The sequence below is a fragment of the Pezoporus wallicus genome, unplaced genomic scaffold, assembly GCF_028554395.1.
Source record: "Pezoporus wallicus isolate ANWC-B61680 ecotype Strahan unplaced genomic scaffold, APGP_CSIRO_Pwel_v1 contig_6783, whole genome shotgun sequence".
Taxonomy (NCBI): Eukaryota; Metazoa; Chordata; class Aves; order Psittaciformes; family Psittacidae; genus Pezoporus; species Pezoporus wallicus.
Window position 1 is genome coordinate 1,067,421 of NW_026637555.1, and position 18,018 is coordinate 1,085,438.

General features: G+C 39.8%; 2 long non-coding RNA genes across 3 annotated transcripts in view; both read right to left on the bottom strand.

Annotated features, from left to right (window-relative positions):
• LOC130597632 (uncharacterized) overlaps positions 1–18,018 on the bottom strand; it is a 225,708-nt gene that overhangs the window by 54,021 nt on the left and 153,669 nt on the right. The window lies entirely within an intron of this gene.
• On the bottom strand, positions 10,134–15,301 carry LOC130597634 (uncharacterized). The gene is made up of 3 exons (XR_008971826.1): positions 14,979–15,301; positions 10,976–11,117; positions 10,134–10,315 (listed from the first exon to the last, which is right to left on the bottom strand). It is a non-coding gene; the product is annotated as an uncharacterized LOC130597634 (long non-coding RNA).

Here is an 18,018-nt window from a genome sequence, read left to right on the forward strand (position 1 = left end):
GTTCTAGCCGAGCTGAGACTTGCCTGGTCACTGGAATCAGCAGAGAAATTGGGGAGAAAATCTGCAATATTTGTCCCTGTGACTGGCAAAACATTTTGCAAGTCTTATGTTTTCTCAGCTCATCCCACTGCATCTATTTACTCAGCTTATGAAGAGCTGAAGGAACAAGAGTAAAGGACTGGAAAATTAGACTGAAAAAAAAATCAGAGCAATGAAGTGACTGAAGAGCCACCACTACAAGAAACAAAATATATTATAAATATATCTGAATATCTGAAAAATGTTCCCAAGCTAAAAATCTGCAACATCATCTCAAGCCCACTTAAAATTTTTACAGCACCTTTATAAAGTCCTTAATATAAAGGATTTGAATGGGGTTAGAAGTCAGACCATAGACAACACAGTTTAGGGTTCAGTGGAACATACAGAGTCTCAATGTATTTGAGGAGTCATGCTCTAATGTACTAGATGCTTGAGAACATACTGCTGGTATTCTGGAGTTAGATAATGTTCTGATTGTGGCTTGAAGTCAGTGATAACAAGCCATATGTTCACTTTTTCTGAAAAATTATTCTTTATTAATTCTAGCAATAGTTACCCTATGAATTCTAAGGCAAAAAGCATATAATCTGTTCCTATGGTATTTGAGTAAATTCTTATTTAAAGGTCAGGTAATACTATAAGGTCTCTTCAGGATATTTCTTACTATGAATCTATTGGATTCATCTCCACACTTTATTCCTTTTATTATTTTATATACCAGTAATAGATACACAAATCTGCCTTGATTTCACTTGAATGGAGAGTTGCTCCTACAGAATCCTGCTCACAAAGAAACAATAATCCACAAGACCCTTATCTCCTGCCAACCCAAAACCTTATCACTTGGTTTTAGTGGAATATCTCAATTAATGAAGCTGAGAATCTACTTGTCGGTTACCTTGGCTTTCAAATGCAGGTAGGAATCATCCTAAAGGAAGAGGATCTGTCACGTCATCTGAGAAACCAAGCACCTGAATTTGATTTAGTAATGCTGTTATCTTAAGCAGGAAGGTTGTATGCAGTCCTTACAGACATAAAATCATGATAGCCCATGAAGAAGACTTTTCTACATCTCCTTCCAAACTATCAGCTTGAGGAGAGAGTTCCTAGCTAAGTGGTTTTATCTCATTCAGAAGTCTACTACAGTTAACTAGATTCAATTTGAAGCTCAGCTTCTTAATTTAGAATGAAATAGCAAACGAAAAGGCAGCACTTTGTGATAATCTCTCTAATCATCAAGGACACTCACTGTTTGAAAAATCCTGCATACCCAAATTAATGATCCTTGTAGGACAAAAACCCAATGTTCTGAGTGCTGTATAAGACAATGCTTAACAAATAATAATAGTTATTACTAAGTCTTATGCACCACTGCACATTCTAATACTGCCTTAAAGTGAAAAGGACAAGATGATGTGATAAGAAAAGATGCTCCCAGGCTATCGCCTGCTCTAATGGAATCCCCAAATTCCAGGAATATCAGACCCAATCTTGTTTGGGGGCATCTCCTATTTGTTCCTCACTAAATTAATTTAAAATTGGTTTCAGTTAAGTAATCCCTGACATAAATCTGGTTCAAACATTAGACCATGTGCAAAGTAGGACTGCACCCATTTTCACGTTTCAGATGCCCCAAATCTTTAAGAGAAGTAGTGAGACAACATGGGAGAGCTACAGCTTTGTTCCTTAGCTAGTCCCTGATTACATTACAACCCTCACATTATTTGTGCAAACATGAGTTGATCTTGCTAAGAAGGTATCTAATTATTGTATGTTACAGTATAACCAACATTACAAGAGCTTGTGAACAGTCAGAACACTCATGATGAAAAATGGGGATGAAAAGTTAGAGTTGAGAATTTGTAGACTCAGCTTGCTTTCCAAACTGGTGGCTACTGGAAATGGCTGATTGCTCAACAGGATGGGGAGGAGAAGGAAGACCAGAGCCTTCTTGATGAAGACTTAAAAGAATTCAGGAAGAAGTGGCTCTTTCCTCCTTTCCAGATGGGAAAAAAAAACCTGCTCTAAGTACCACAGCTACATTTCAAATGAAGGAATTAGGACAAAGATTTTCATTAAGAGCCACTGTGCCAGGAAGAATGATCTGCTAGTCAGCTGTTTAAAGATTCCCTGTTTGCAAACATTAGAAAATACACCACCGCTGTAAATCCAGTTGGAATATCAACACAGATTCAGTCTTTAGAAGACTTCTCTCTGCCTCATTTGTAGTAGAAACAGAATTGCACAAGTGTCCTTCAATTAGAAGGCACTAATATCCTAAAGATTAAAGATGCATTGTATGTAGTAAAACATACACAGCAAGAAGGCAGTGTTTTAACCCTAATAAAGCACACAGAAAGGGGGTAGGAAATAGTTACATTTAACCCCAGTTTGTCAGTGGAAAACAAAAGAATCAAGTCACATATTAAGTGAACTGCTCAGAGTGGTCTTGAAACCAATGACCCCCTTTGTCATCCCTGAATATCTGAGGCAGGTGATGGTCTTTGTGCTGTAACTTTATCCCCACAATGCCCATGCCATTGGGTCTGCCTCTTTCTAGTAAAGGGAAAAATCTATCTTGAAAATTAATTTGAAATTTCATCCCAGACATGCCTTAATAAAAAGGAGAGGCTGCAGGTAGAGTTTACAGTATATTGTAAAACTGTTAGAAGGTACCAACACACAAGTCTTCATTATTTGTAGGACAGCAAAGAAATTTTATTCTGCCTTTGTAGGAAAATTAAAATCCTCTCAAAGTATTCAAGATACATCAAAACCAAATGCATCTGTTCCATCAGCATGGACATTTGGTTACTGAACTATCGGGTACCTTTTAATAGAAAGCAGATTGCTGGTCTATTACAAAATCTGTATTAAGTACACATAAGACTGACAGAAACATTCAGTGATTTAGTTTCTAACAGTGAACATCTTTTGTGGTTCTGAGTACTATGGTGTATTTTGGTTTGTGGAACCAAGAAACTCAGCTATTTAGCACCGCTTACACACAGTCATAGATGGACAGGCAGCAGAGGGGCAACAACCGGGTGCAACCTCTGCGAGAGACCAGAGTGATGGTGTAGGACACATCACCCCGCAGAATGACAACGACGATAACAAGTGGTGAGTGTGAGTGGTGAGGATGGAAATCCAAACAGCCATGCATTTGGCAGCTCACAGTAGCAGGGTGCAGATTAGCTTCAAGGTCAAATAAACATCATAAAACATTGCTTAAGCTGTCAATTAACGAACAAACAAGCTCATCATAATTATACAAGATAATTGTTATCTGCTGGGTGTTAATTAGATACATTTTATCAGAGCTGCTGTCACTGAACGGGGAGTAAAACTGGTCAAAGATATTTTTTAATTGTAATGATTTCATAACTAGTTTTTTCTTCCTTCAGATGAGCCTAACATCTTTTTCCTCATTAACCCACTGTGTAACTAAACCTACCAAAGAAAAGCATGTGGAAAGAAAGATCCAAAAATAAAAATGGTGAAAGATATTTTAGCTTTTAAATGGAAATTAAAAAATAAAGTTTTCCCTAATACACTTTCAAAAAATAGTGTCCCATTTTATTAATTTTAAATTAAATGGAAATTTCAGCCCACTCTAAATGATAAATAAGGACTGAAAGATTAGCATGTAGTTACTGAGTAGTGCAGTGACAGATTTGGTCCATTATCTAAGGCAAACACTTTTCTGAAGGGTTTCTCACTACCTGAGATAGACTTTGGATAATGTCCTGAATGCAAGCGACAAAGACAGGACAGTCCAAGAGTCCTGTAGCATAAAGGCTGCTGCCACCCCATATCCACTCCTCACCCTGAGAACAAGGATGTCATCCTGGAGAAGAGAAGACTGCATGGAGACCTCACAGCAGCCTTCCAGTATCTGAAGGGGGGGCTATAGGGATGCTGGGGAGGGACTCTTCATTAGGGGCTGTAGTGACAGGACAAGGGGTAATGGGTTCAAACTTAAACAGGGGAAGTTTAGATTGGATATAAGGAAGAAGTTCTTTACTGTAAGGGTGGTGAGGCACTGGAATGGGTTGCCCAGGGAGGTTGTGAATGCTCCATCCCTGCCGGTGCTCAAGGCCAGGTTGGACAGAGCCTTGGGTGGCATGGTTTAGCATGGGGTGTCCCTGCCCATGGCAGGGGGCTTGGAACTGGATGATCTTAAGGTCCTTTCCAACCCTAACGATTCTATGATTCTATGATCGGAGGCACACTAAGAGTAAATGCTGGAAAACACACACCATAGCTCCGTACAAAGTCTGATTAATAAAGTATCATGCTGAAATAGAAGCAAAGGGAGAAAGAGAGGAAGAACATTCCACTGTCACATGCCTGCCTCTCTCCATTACACCTCTGTTACAGTAAGCTTCTCTCCATACTAATTCCTTTCTATCCTCAGACTGCACTGTTTATCTGTCCAGGTAACAGCTGTCTTGATGCATCACTTTCTGTCAGGAAAAGACAAATGTCCAATATTTATTCAATCAATAGAAATATCCAAACTTTTAGCCTTCGGGGCAAGGACCTTTTGTTCTCTATTTGTACATCACCAAACACATGACAGGAACTTCCTGACACTATTACATTGAACAGCAACAATAAAAAGGATGGAGTAGGCCAGCAGAAATGCTAAATTGCAAGTTTCATTTAAATTCAGAATTTATTCATTATAAAGATAACATTTATTTCATAAGATACAGAGCTTGGTACAATTTCCAGTGGTTTTAGCACAGAAAGAAAATACCAAAATTTGTGGAGGAGAACAGTGGCACAAAGGTTTACCACACACAGCCTAAAATAGTGTGAGAAAGGAACTGACTTCAACTTGAATAATAGTCATTAAATCAAAACACTGGAAAATACATTCCTTGTAAGAGCATAGCCACTGGAGGTTTGCCCAGTCCCAAACAAAGAGTAGCAGTTCACAGCTGTAGGAGAAATACTGTGGGTATACGCTAAGCTGAGGTTTAAAATATACTTGTGGTCTGCAGCAAACTTGGGGATTCCAGTGGATGTTGGGAAAAGACATTTTAGGTTGCATTCATCCCTGTGCTTGACAACAGTATTTCTCTAGAGTTCTTTTATCATCTCTGCTCAAGGTACTGGAACAGTTGCATGTTTAAGCATTATACCGGAAAAAATGAAGAATTAAGAACTTCCAGAGTGACATATGCATGAAACAGTAAATCCACTCACAGACTATTTCAAGCAATAGAAAGTGTTTTCATGGCAAAAACTGTTGTGGACATATTCCAAGAAGTATTCCTCCAATGCAGTGACAAAGTTCAATGTGACTCACGTGTGCAGGTAACTGATATTATTAACACAAACAGAAAATTTGAGTTCACTACTGGCAAGCAGTATAAAATCAGGTTTGTTTTCTATGAACACTGAAAAGGAATTATAAGAAAGGCAAACTGAACAAAGATCAAGTTAAATATTTAATTTATACATGTATATTTAATATTCATCTAACAATGCCTCATTCATAGCTTACGCAACCCAAATGGATTACAGGTTGAAGACATTTTCTCTTGTTTTACAAGTTAAACATTATAATACAACGTCCGTTTTTCCTTCCTTCCTACATTAGTCTGTGTTATTGGTTAGTAGCAGACACAGTTGATAGTTAGAGGTATCAACTGATAGAAGAACTGAGATCTTCCTTATCTAGAGTCAAGCGAGCTCAGAAAAATTGTGTAAGGACACAAATCCTTTGAGCTGTGCAGAGCCAGACCCAAAACTTAAGTGAAGGCAATGACATGATCCAAAGACTAATGACAGCAATGGGAACCGTTCTCTTGCTGATATTGACAGGTTTTGCATCAGCAAAATGAGCAGCAGTCATTCAGATTACAAAAATAATCTAGAAAGCAGACAGCAGAGGAGGGAATAGAAATAACAGAGCCTGTTAACTTTTCAGATTCTTTAGAAGTTTGGTCTAAGACAGAAGATTTGTTCCTTTGCGCTTGGGCTTCTTGCCAAAGGAGCTTTTCAAAGAGACATTTGAGATAAGAGGAGGCAGGCATCTATCACAAGTCACCTTTATCAGTTCTAGGATACATGACTGCTAACAAGGCTGAACACACTCATTTACACAAGATGCCACCAGGAACAGTGGAAGTCAAAGCAGCATTCATTGACGCTTCTGCCTCCCCTCCTCTGACCTGGGAAATCTGCTTCTGGTGATCCAGTCTTCCAAGAGAGTGATACTTAAAAATGCCCTTTATGTTTCTAAATTAGCAGATACATGACCTGGAATTCAAACATGAATTTCCATTACCTACTGTCTTTCAGTGACACAAGTGCACAAATACAGAAGAAAGGCACATGCCTGAGAGATACAAGATTCTGGCCTGCTCTAGTAAAACCAGCTAAGTTCTACTCATATCCCCAGAAATGAGAGTTTTGTGAAGGAAGAGCTCAAAGGGAGTTATCCATACACAGACAACCAGGGAAACAACAGAACTGCCACCAAGGCAATCAGGTGCAAGTATCTGTCTACTGGAGACAACAGTTTGGGCAGGGAGATCCAAACTTTCATTGCCTCATTCCAAAAGATATTTGTATGAGAATAGCCAAGGGGCATAACTGAGTATCCTGGACAGCAGCATTTCTCACCCTGTCTGATAAGATTGTGTCAGTATGTGCATGTGTGCTACAATAAATGAATTTTATGTTGGTTATTTAGCAGCAATGAACAGCTCATCTCTGTTCAAATCCCACATTGAGACTTAAAGTCCCCTAAAATAAGCAGCTTGAGAAATTCACACTAAAGTATCTGAAAAACACCCGCAGTCATGCCTTGACAGACAGGAGCTGACAGGCAGAACTCTTGCCTCTGAGGGCTGCTCACTGCCGAGGGTTGTGTCTCAGCTCCTATGACTGGTTCCCTTGTGTGCTGTTTCCTGCTCACCCACACCCTACAGACACTAGGACTTAACAGCCATCAGCTCACCCACTTTTATTGCCATATGTAGGGCAAGCAGGGGAATTTTCGTTCCTATCTGGAACAATTCAGATTTTGTTTGCTTTTGTCTCCAAAGACAGAGATGTACCAAAGGGCATATTTTTCAGAACTCTCTCACTGTGCATGCTAAGCAATGCATATACCTCTCTACTACCTTACATAAGGACAAAGTTCTTATGCTCCAGTACCTAACAATCAAAATAAAACTCAAACTCTAGATTCATAGAATGGTTTGGGTTTGAAAGGACCTTAAGATCATCTAGTTCCAGCTCCCTGCCATGGAGGGTACACCTTCCACTAGACCAGGTTACTCAAGGCCTGGTTCAACCTGTCCTTGAACACTACCAGGGACTGATTTCATTGCAAATTGGTATTTTTATCCTGTGATTTCCTTTCACTGCATCTCTTACAACAAAAGCCTGGAAGGATGCAACCTTCCAGCTTTAACTGACTGGAGTGAAAAGGATCAAGAAACAGAACAAAACTAGGATGGGCAAGTGGATTTACAAAGCAAATGGATCATTCCAGTTCTTTTCTTCTCAATAAGCTCAAGCAAAGCCACCTCAAAGAGAGTGAAGTGGAGATCTTGAGCATTTCATACACAGCATGTGCTTTCTTAGATGGTGGATATAACTCACAAGTGGATTAACTTCTTCAAAGGGTAACTTAAGGCTTATTCCTGTCTTCTGAAAGTTGTGTTGTTGCATATTAGGTCACACGTCTACCATTTTAGCCCACCTGTGAAACAATTTCGTTTGTCATTAGATGTTTAATATAACACCTACCTCATGCCACACTAATTGTAACTTCATTCACACCATTGCCTTCACATTCAATCATCATTGGTGGCAATTAATGTAATCTTTACTATGATCACACCAGTTAAATTGCTCTTATTCTTGAATGCTACTGAAAGGTTCTCCATACAGCACTTGCTGCAGGAAGATGGCAATGACCTGCAGAATGACTGCCCGATCAAAAAATGACTAAAACACTCTCCTGGTGTCCTAGTTAAATTAGAGGCTTCTTCTCTGATGGTTTCAAGTCCCAGGAGGGTCTCTGCAGGAAATATACCCAGGATTTTATCCAAGTTATTAGCACTGTGATGCAATGGTATGCACATGAACACATTCTCACAGAATCACTGACCACACTATTTATATTGTTGCCATTGGATGAAAACCATGTGTGTTACATCCCAGAAGGAACACCCTGTCCACATTGTACAAAAGGCACCTGCTGAGTCATTTAAATGTATTTTTCTGTAGCTTTTTCAAGTTTACAGACTTAATTGAACATTTGTACAGGAGAGAAGAATTCAGTGCACTGTACAATAGATATTGTTTAGTCTGGTACACTGATTTATGCTCAAGTGGGATAAAAATCTACATTTTGTCTTCTCTATTAGAGCTTCCTGAACACTGCCAAGAACTACTTCTTGGAATAAAAATGAACATTTGTTCTCATGTTTGCAGCTCTTTTTATTCCTTTCACTAACAAATCATCTGAGTACTTCATTTTATTTAAATTTTTGTTCTATTTTTAGGAACATTGATTTGAAAATTCAAATCATGTAAATATTTCTACAACTCTTCTCCTCATTATATTTGCTTTGGGAATGATTTGTCTTATTGTCTTTATGACTCTGTCTCCGTTTCTTCATAAAAGCTACAATTAAGCAGGCACAGAATAATAAAAAAGAAAAAAACCAAACCAAAACCCCCCATATGGCTAAGCGAGCTAACTAAGCATCAGAAAAGAGGTAAATGCGAAGGACTTCTGACCAACCCAGTGATTTAAGTATATTTTCATAAAGCATTTGCCAAAAAATACAGCAGAGGAAAAACTAAGAAAATTCAGCCGTGGGAAATCCAAAAGCAGAACGGGATAAAGCTTTTCAGTAAAGTATTTAATATATCCAGTTCATCCAGTTCTGCTCCCTCTTCCCAACCCAGAACCAAGGCCCATTCAGATATTCTGAATATGAAACATCCTTTACAGTTATTTGGAGCTAGTCTACAGAAGTCTAAGGAGTATAAAACATTTTAAATACTACATTTGCTTTTTTCAAGGTTTCTCCTTTGCCTGCTAAAACATTATCAAAAACCGTTCCATTGGTGGCACGTGGGCATGTACACGGTTGGCACGCAGAAGGTAAGTCAAAGTAGGCAGAAACCTCCACACCTCTCCCCTGTCAGATCAGGAGTCCCATCAGTACAAATGTGCAGTGTGTAGAATCTATAGAGGACATCTGTACAACAAGCTGTGTCCTGCAAATAATTTTTCCTCTCTCCAAAGCATAAAATACCCACTCCAAAACATAATGCAGCATATGCAGTTTAAATAAATGGATTTATAAATAGAAGTACATATTTTGTGATGGAAAGGAAGGAAAACAAAAGGATCAAAAAGACTATTTTTCTAAGAATTATCCTAAAAACTGCCACCAAGACAGTACTAAATGCAAAATTTGTATTTACACTGAGGAACAGATAGTTGATCTGCTTAGCATTAGCACATGTACTGTGGAATTTAACAGGAGACAACTGTAAAAAGGGTAGGTCATTTTAAGTCCATGGAGGAGATCTTCTGGTTCATAGTCTGGAAGCAAAGCAATGCATGTGAAGTTTAAAAGGATTCAGATTCATCCTTTACATTCTCCCATAGGCTATTTTTTGCCTAGGAAGGAGAAATAACAAGTCTGTGTGTGCTGCTACAAATCTGAGAGATTTTAAAGATTAATTCATTAATTTTCTAAATCCAACCCCCAAGAAAATGTCTAAATAACCTAGCAACAACTTTTGGTTCGTGCTCTTCTTTAGAGATGGATTCAAGGTGCAAAGCCTGTATTAGAGTTGTCATTTCTAAGAAGCACATCTGAGGCATGCAGAGCTTTGGGCCTGCTTTAGGGTGTTCCAGTTGTGAACCCTGCCAAATTTAAGTCAGCCCCTCCACGGGCATATCAGTTCCTCTGAGCTATGTACCTGTGTTCTGGCAAGTAACGTGTTGAGAGGTATCTTCCTCGCTATAACCAAGCATTTTTAGAAAGATAAGGGTAGATTTCCTCTCAGAATTTTGTACAAACCCATGACTTGGGCTTTGTCCTGAGTCAGTCAAGGTTCGTCCAAAAGCACAAAAGATGTTTTCTGGATCACAGCCAAATATCCTTCCCATGAGAGAGATAAAAAAGAGGGTTCTCATCACTTGCTGGGGTGAATTACAAGAACTATGCGACTAGATGGGGGAATTTCCTCTGAAGATGACCCACTTTCTCCATTCCTCCTGAAGGAATAAAGACACGCAACAGTGTATTTCTTTGTGCTGCTTCCAAATAGTGAGAATTTATCATCATAATTAATGAAACAAATTGCCAAAAAGCAGATATTATTTGCAGATGGATTCCTCTGTCTTCTGTGAAAATTCTCTGTTTACATTTCAAATGAGTGGAAAAATGAGATTATACTTTTGAAAAAGCCCCAGGCCAGCTATTAGGAGAGATAGGCGAGCTCTGAACTTTCTCCTGCAAAACACACCTGAAAGACTTTCTAATTTCTCAGCATGTTGACATTATCTAAATTTCTGTCTTACTGAAATATAGCCAAAGCTGAAGCTCTAGCCTGCAGAAAATAAACTCCTGTTTAATAATGCGATGGGTAACTGTATTGAGGAAATGACACAAAATAAATCTGAGAGAAATTAAACAAAACTGACTTCCTTTCCTAAGTCAGATGCCTCTAATTTTGGCAGTTAGGGGTAATGCAGGTGAAAAAGAACACACTTAGAAATCAAAATGTCTGTTTAGGAGCAGAGCTATAAAGAAAAAGTAGCACATTTCCAAATCTGTAACAGAACCTAACAACATACGACCTGGAAGCTCTGGCTACACTGTACACAAATCTCTCACTGGCTTCAGACAGAAGCACATTATTTCTCTTTATTTACAATGTTGACTATTGCACAGAGTGTGAGTGCAGGAGGGCTATGCACCAGAGGATGCTAGAGGTCGTATTCATCCATCCTGTACGATGCTAGATATTCTTGCCACTCCTTGACTTTCAGAAAATGGTTTCCTACAAACCATCTGCTAAAAGAACAGAATGTCAGGATAGAAGATTAACTGGCACCAACACCAGATGTGTGGAGTTACAGATCACAGAAGCCATTAAAATAATGGTAGACATGGTTCTTCATTAATGGTAGATGCAGAGAATCGACAGCCAAGACTTACACAGGCTGTTGATAAACAGCCTTGTAAAATAAAAAAAGATTAACATAATATATGGGGAAAACACAAGCATTTAATAGGAAGGAAGGGTAACCTGGGGTCAGAGCAAACCCTGGATAATTGTGAGACTGCAGCCTTTTTCTCTGTGACAACCAAACTTCTCTTGCTCCCTGTTTACTTCCTTAAGTACCCGGCCTCCCCCTTTGAATTTCCCCTCAGCAGAACCGCACTCTCTTTTGCGGGGTGCTCTCCAGTGCAAGGTTACAGATTTCAGCAGGGCTGCACGCCTCGAGAGCACCACAGGTAGGATTTGCAGCTGCTACCTGAGCCTGTCACCTTTCACAGATGGTCTCCCTGGCTGGCTGAAACAGGGAAACAGTTATCTTTGCACCTGGCTGAGTCCTTTAGACTCTTACTAAGAGCCAGATGACCAACCATGGAGATATGCGCAACACTGGCCAAGAATATTTAAGAGATTAAATATAAAATTTGACAAAGTCTTATGGAAAAAGGTGATTTTTTTTTTTTTTTTCCAGATTCTCTCTGGATATTCTAAGGGTGCCTACTCATGTGCCATTCTAACCTTACTGCTTACTCTGAACTGGAGCTTTATTTCTTTATAGCACCAGATTGCTGCTCTGAGTGCAAAGTCATAGGCCCTTGTGAGAAAGCCACACATAGGGATGTATTTTGGGTGTGGGTGAAAAAAACCAAGCCCTGTTGAATGGAAAGATAAGTGGGAACTAAAAGAAAATACTTATCCATTGAAACAAACCAGGGCAAAAAAAGATCTTTATACCAAGCTTTACCCCTCTAGAGATTAAAAGAATGTGCTGTTTGTGTTATTTAGTACATTGCAATTGCCCATTTTCTAAAGAATAATGGGATTTTAAGCCTTTTCCCCACTCACTGCTTTTCTCTAATCTCTTTTTCTGAGCTTCCATTCCTAATGCTTCTCTGGGAGCATATAGGTGATGCTGAATGCTAATAAGATACCTACTGCAGCTCTGGACCGACAGGACCCAATTTCATCCCTTCAGAAGCAGCTAGCTGACAGGCACTTCGTCAGGCACTGTATGATTCTTGTTTCCAGCCATTGGTGACCCTTTCAGTGGGGAGCCTAGAGGCAGAATACCCACAGCTCTTATTTTAAGCTGTAGGGCTTCTTTATAAGTACCTTAAACATAACCATGTAAGTAACGAGGAAGCTACAGAGTAATAGAATAGCAACAGCAAATAAGAGAACAGTCTTTCCAGCAGATTAGCCAGAAAGGGGTGGGGGGAAAGATCTCTAAAGTAGCATCAGCTTTCCCTTCTAAACAAATCAACTGCAGCAAGATGCTTTGCTCTCCCATAGCATTCTCCTTCTGGCAGGGGACTTAAACCCCCTAAAGTTCTCACAATAGCCTTCAAAAGAGGAAATATCACCTTCACATGGATGAAGAAAATAAGGGGCAAAGAATCATGTCCTCAGGATTGTACAGAATAGAACAAATACTAAAGAAAAACACCCAGAATATGCTTGTTCAGCACTGGAGGAGTTCTTGGAAGCATGAGATAGTTCCACGTACTATGATCACAGGGCATCACATGGGGTAAAGGAGGGGATGGGAAAGTCTCTCTGCTTCCCACAGAAAACCCCACAGTAATAAGCCCGGGGAAGGAGTTTTCCCAGAAGACTTCTTCCCACATCACTTATTTGAGAGGGTGGGACATCAAACCTCAAAATATGCAGCTTAACCTGACATACTTGTTTTTGCACAGTAAGTCTCAGACAGACAAGGCAGCTGCCTGCTAAAGGAATCCTATTACTGCCATGCAGTTCCAGAAGTTTATTTGAAGGGTTTTCTTCACCAGCTATCTCCATACCAATCTTCCAGTGTCTTGTTATGGGAGGAGAACTAGGGCAAGGGAGCTTTCCAAAGGGAGAAAGAAACCCCTAAGGCCTGATTAGTGGAAGACATTGTACACCCCGTGGGGTTTCTTCCTCTGTGGGAAGAGTGGAATGCAGCCTGCCTTGCACACCAAAATTAGAGTCCTGAGGGCCAGGTAATCTTGAGTGTTCATCTGATAGTTTATCTGATAGGCACTACCTGACACCCTCTTCCAGTAGACAGGTCACTGACCTTCTGTGCCTCAGTTTCCTTCTCAGTGAACTGCTTCACTACTGTGAATCAATGTATGAATGAGAATGGTAGAGCCCACACAGAATGGGAAAGCATTATTCACTTTCTGCACTTTCTGTACAGCAGTTTTGCAGTTGCCTTAGATAGGTCACAAAATGCCTGTTTCTCAAAGCACTTGAAATGAGGAGATTCCTCATTTCTTCCTTGAGTAATGACACCAGTAAGTGCTACACCACTATGTACTAAATCAGCATAACCCTTCACGGCTCATATGTCTTGAAAGTGTTTATTGAACTTGTTTTGAACTGGACTGCAGCACCTTAGTGAAAAAGGAGGGAAGAAGAGGCAGAGAGACCAAACAAATCCCAACTTACTCTAACAAATAACTGCTCTAATCTCATAATGATGGAAAATTTCTGGAGAGACTTGTTTTCTGGCTCCTTATTGGCAGCCTTCTTGGCTCCCAATAAAAGCCAGAAACTTTGAGAGAGAAGGGGGTTTTTTATATGAAGGCATGATTTTCAAAAGCCCGGCCAAGTGCAGAAGAGAAGCAAGGCAACTTTAGCCTCCAGAGAAATAACCTTCAAATCACAATTTGACAAACAATATCAGAAACTATCAGAGAAGCAAGCGATCTAGCTGACTGCAGTGTTTTCATTCCCTTCTCAGCAGTGTGACCTCATCACAGTCGCACTCACACAGAATCCTATTACTGCTGCCTCAGCTGCAGAGCTGCAAGACAAAGGAAGGTTACAGACATCACTCCCCTCTGTGCCTTGCTAATCAATAGTTTTTATCTAATTTCTTTGCTTCAAGATACAGGAAAACAAGGTGCTGCATTTGAAATGGAAGGCTGGGAATAACTGAGCTTTGTGGGAATCAATAGAAAATAGAATAGCTGACAATGTCATCCTGCCCGAAACACTATGAAGACAGATTTGAAGTTCCTCTAATTATCTAGATGTTTGTATTTTTAAGCACTGACTTAGTGTCTGCAGAAAAGTTGGCTTTATTCAATAGCTATTGTGGTTTCAGAACTTTTTGCACTACTGGTTAGTCTGCTCCATTTCCTTATATTTCTAGTCTGGATTGAAGTTTCCTTTTTGGCGTCAATTTAGGACTCACCATGAAGTGGCTCTGCTAGCTTGCTGCATTTAGGTAGGTAATTTACACATAGCAACATCATGGGCTGAACCCTGGCTAGCAGGGATCAGCACAGACCAGCTGAGGGATAGTTACTGCAGTGGACATACTTTTTGCCATTCATCTAAATGCTGGTTAGCCTTTAATAAACTGACATTATCCAATTTCCTCAAGTTGGCTAATAAGAAATATGAAGGCCCAGCACTACTTAAACCAGAACCATCAAGGTTAAGAAATCTGCTAGTAGTCAAAGAAGGAGCCCACAGACAACTTAGAAGAGGGCAAGAAGTCAGAGTTAAGAGATGTAAAATCATCTTCATCTATACTCCACTGTGAAACAGAAATGTTGATATGAAGCATACTCTGTCTCTTTCCAAACATTGAAAGACTTCTCTAAACTAAAGCACATAGGAGAAAGTTGAAAGGAAAGCTGGCAGCCCACTTCACTTACCTCAGTGCCTCTCCAGAGAGTCTTTCACCCAGGTATCAACACTAGCAGAAACCCACTCCTTTTCCCCCACCTCAAATCCTTGCAGTGTTCCTGTGGGAAGTCATTAATTCCTTACAGCTGGTGGGTCTCTCCACTCAGGATAGGCAACAGCATTACTGCACCTCACCCTGCACCTCCAAGGGTGAATTAACACTTTCCCAAGAGCCCCTTAGCCAAATCAAATGTGTACTTCTACATATCCCCCCACTTTGTTCCAATGTTTTCATCCCAAGTACAAAAGAGGCATCAGAGTACATAGAACACATCATCCAGACTCTGCTCAGCAAAACCCCTCGTCAACTGCCATCCAACTAAGGGACTTCAAGGTCAAAAAGACAAGAACTTCCCAAGTGTCTACAGTTTTCCTGTTGAATGTGTGCATCAGTCTTGGCGAAGCTGAGAAAGTGCCACCTATCACATGTCCAAGCTACTCTGGGATTCTAAACTCAGCCATTCCTTTACTCGCTTCCACTAAGATCTGGTTGGTTTTTCTCAGAGGGTGCCTGCCATATTGCAGTGGCAACTAATGCTTTCTGTTAAAAGAAAGGGCAGAGGAGTCCCCTTTCTCCAAGCATTTAGTGGTTAGCTCAGTCAGGATGTGGATCCAGTTTCCTTTGCTTGGAGGGATTCAAACCCACTTCCCTGGACATCTCCTCCACTCTTGAGGTGAGGATCCTCACCACTGGGTTGCTGCAGAAAAGGAACCATCTCCTGATCTCCCTCACACTGAAAAGGATAGGACAAGTCCTTCCTTATTGCAAGGGGGAAAGAAGGGGCTAGAATACCCACTTTAAAGAGTGTACCAGACACCTAGTCCCATGTGGAAAGAAACGAGCCACTAGCGCTGTGCAAGGAGCCTGAAGAGGGGTATGACTGGTGGCACAAACCCTTCTTAGCAATGGCTGCTTTAAGCAGCTTCCTCCCAGTACGTTGCCTTTTCTGGCTGCCATTTTGAGTCTCCTTGTTCAGGGCTGTGGATCCCACTAAGGGGGAAGGCATCTATTGCTAAGTATTTTGGCATCGACGTAATACTTTGGCTTTTGGTCTGAGGTGGGCTTAGTGTTCCCTGGCAAAGTTTCCTTTCGCGCCATGCTGCTGTTAGAATAGCATCATCTTAGGCTTCAGCTCAAGAAATTGTGAAATCAAGTGAATGTGAAATTTCTTCTGTCGCACAAAGTAGCTTTTGCATCTGAACTGTAACTGCTTCACAGCTGAAGCTTCTCAGCTACAGTAAAACATTATTTTTCAGTAAAGCATAAGATTTAATTTTTGTATAATTATGTGTAATTAATGTGGTTAGCATATAGCATCTATAACCTCCCAAAAATGCCGTGCAAGCACCAACTACTCAGTGACGCTACTTCACTGCAGCTTGCTATCTTATTTTGGAATGCTGTGAGTTTGGTTTAGAAGGGGTTGTTTTAATTTAAGCATTCAACTGTAACAATCTCTAAAGCTCATTCAGAATTATAGACTTGCTTCTGTTTAATGGAGAAACCATTTTTTCTGGAATGAACTTTCATAAATCTGCCACTAGCCAGGTTTTTAAACAAAAATATAATTTTAATGTAAGGGGAAATTGCTCCCTTGTTAAACAGTAACCGTTTCTCTCACTCTTACTTCCCTTGTGAGCCACAGAACTGCTTGCAAGGTGGGAAGCTGGACACTGTGCAGTGCAAGAGTGAAGATAGATAACCACTGAAAAGTCTGAATCTGAGCTGCAGTAAAAGCAAGAACTGCTTTATAACACGTTTGTACAGCTCCTTGGCTGGTGTTTTACCGCTAACCTGGCAGTAAGATTAGCTGCTTACCCAGGGAAAACTACCAACGCAATTAATTCTGATTTTCTAGACAAATAGTAAATTCAATTTAAATTTGGTAAAGTTTCAGATTCAAAAAAGGGAGACATTTTTCAAAATGTCAAAACATTCCACGTTGACATTTTTTTATCTAAAATGTTTGTTTCAGAAATGCCAAAAAGTTTCATTTTGACATTTTCCCAATTGAATGTTTTTTTCAAATTGGTATTTTTCATGTAAAAGTTCAGGTAATGTTTAAAAAATGAAGCTTCCTTCAGACAAGCCAAATAGCTCAAAAATGAAGTGAAATATTTCAGTTCAGGTCAAATGAAATATTTCCCATTGAACAGATACAACTCCAGTGTTTCCCTGAAAAGATCACTTCTGTTTGAACTCACAGAGTTTTTCTCTAGATTTTATTCATAAAACAAAAGAGATGTTTTGCCTAAATCTGTAAACATCACATTGATGTTCAGTAGCTTTCTTTCGGTTTTCATAAATCTTATGGTGAGCTACACAAATGGGTTCCTGCATCTTATTAAATCATTGTGAATCTGGCATTAGCTAATCAGGTTCACCTTTTAGTCCGTCACAAGCAAGAGATAGAACATGCAACTTCAGCTTCTTTAGGTCATGTTTAGGCTAATGGGGTTTATTTTGTATTTGCTATGTGCTAAAAGGTTTGTTAAAGATCATTCACCACCAGGGGTCAATTCACACATGTATCTGTGACTTGGTCTTGGCTGGGGAATAGCCATAACTTTATTTATGAAGCTATATTAAAAGGTAGGAAAGGAGCCTAAATATTTTTCCTGAAAAAACATCAGGCAAAGAAAATGACAAGCTAGAGATGTGGAGATGGATCAGATCAGTTAGCAGATGAGCTGGACAATGCACTGTTTCATCCTTGAACATTGAGATCCTGCAGCTACAGCAAGTTAGAGACCTGTTAAATGTTTCATATGCATTGTGTCTGATTTATTTTATACCAGGGTGTGTTACAAGCTGGCTAAAGCAATCTGAGAGCTGTTAGTAGGTATCATGGAGACATTGCCCTCTATGGAGAGCAGATCAAGTTGCAGATGTTTGGAAAAGGTCAATCCTAACACCTAATTGTTAAATGCAGGAAGGCAAGGGGAACCAGGAAATAAAATGTCAGTCATCTTGAATTGCCAGACAAATATTACAATAAACTACCAAAT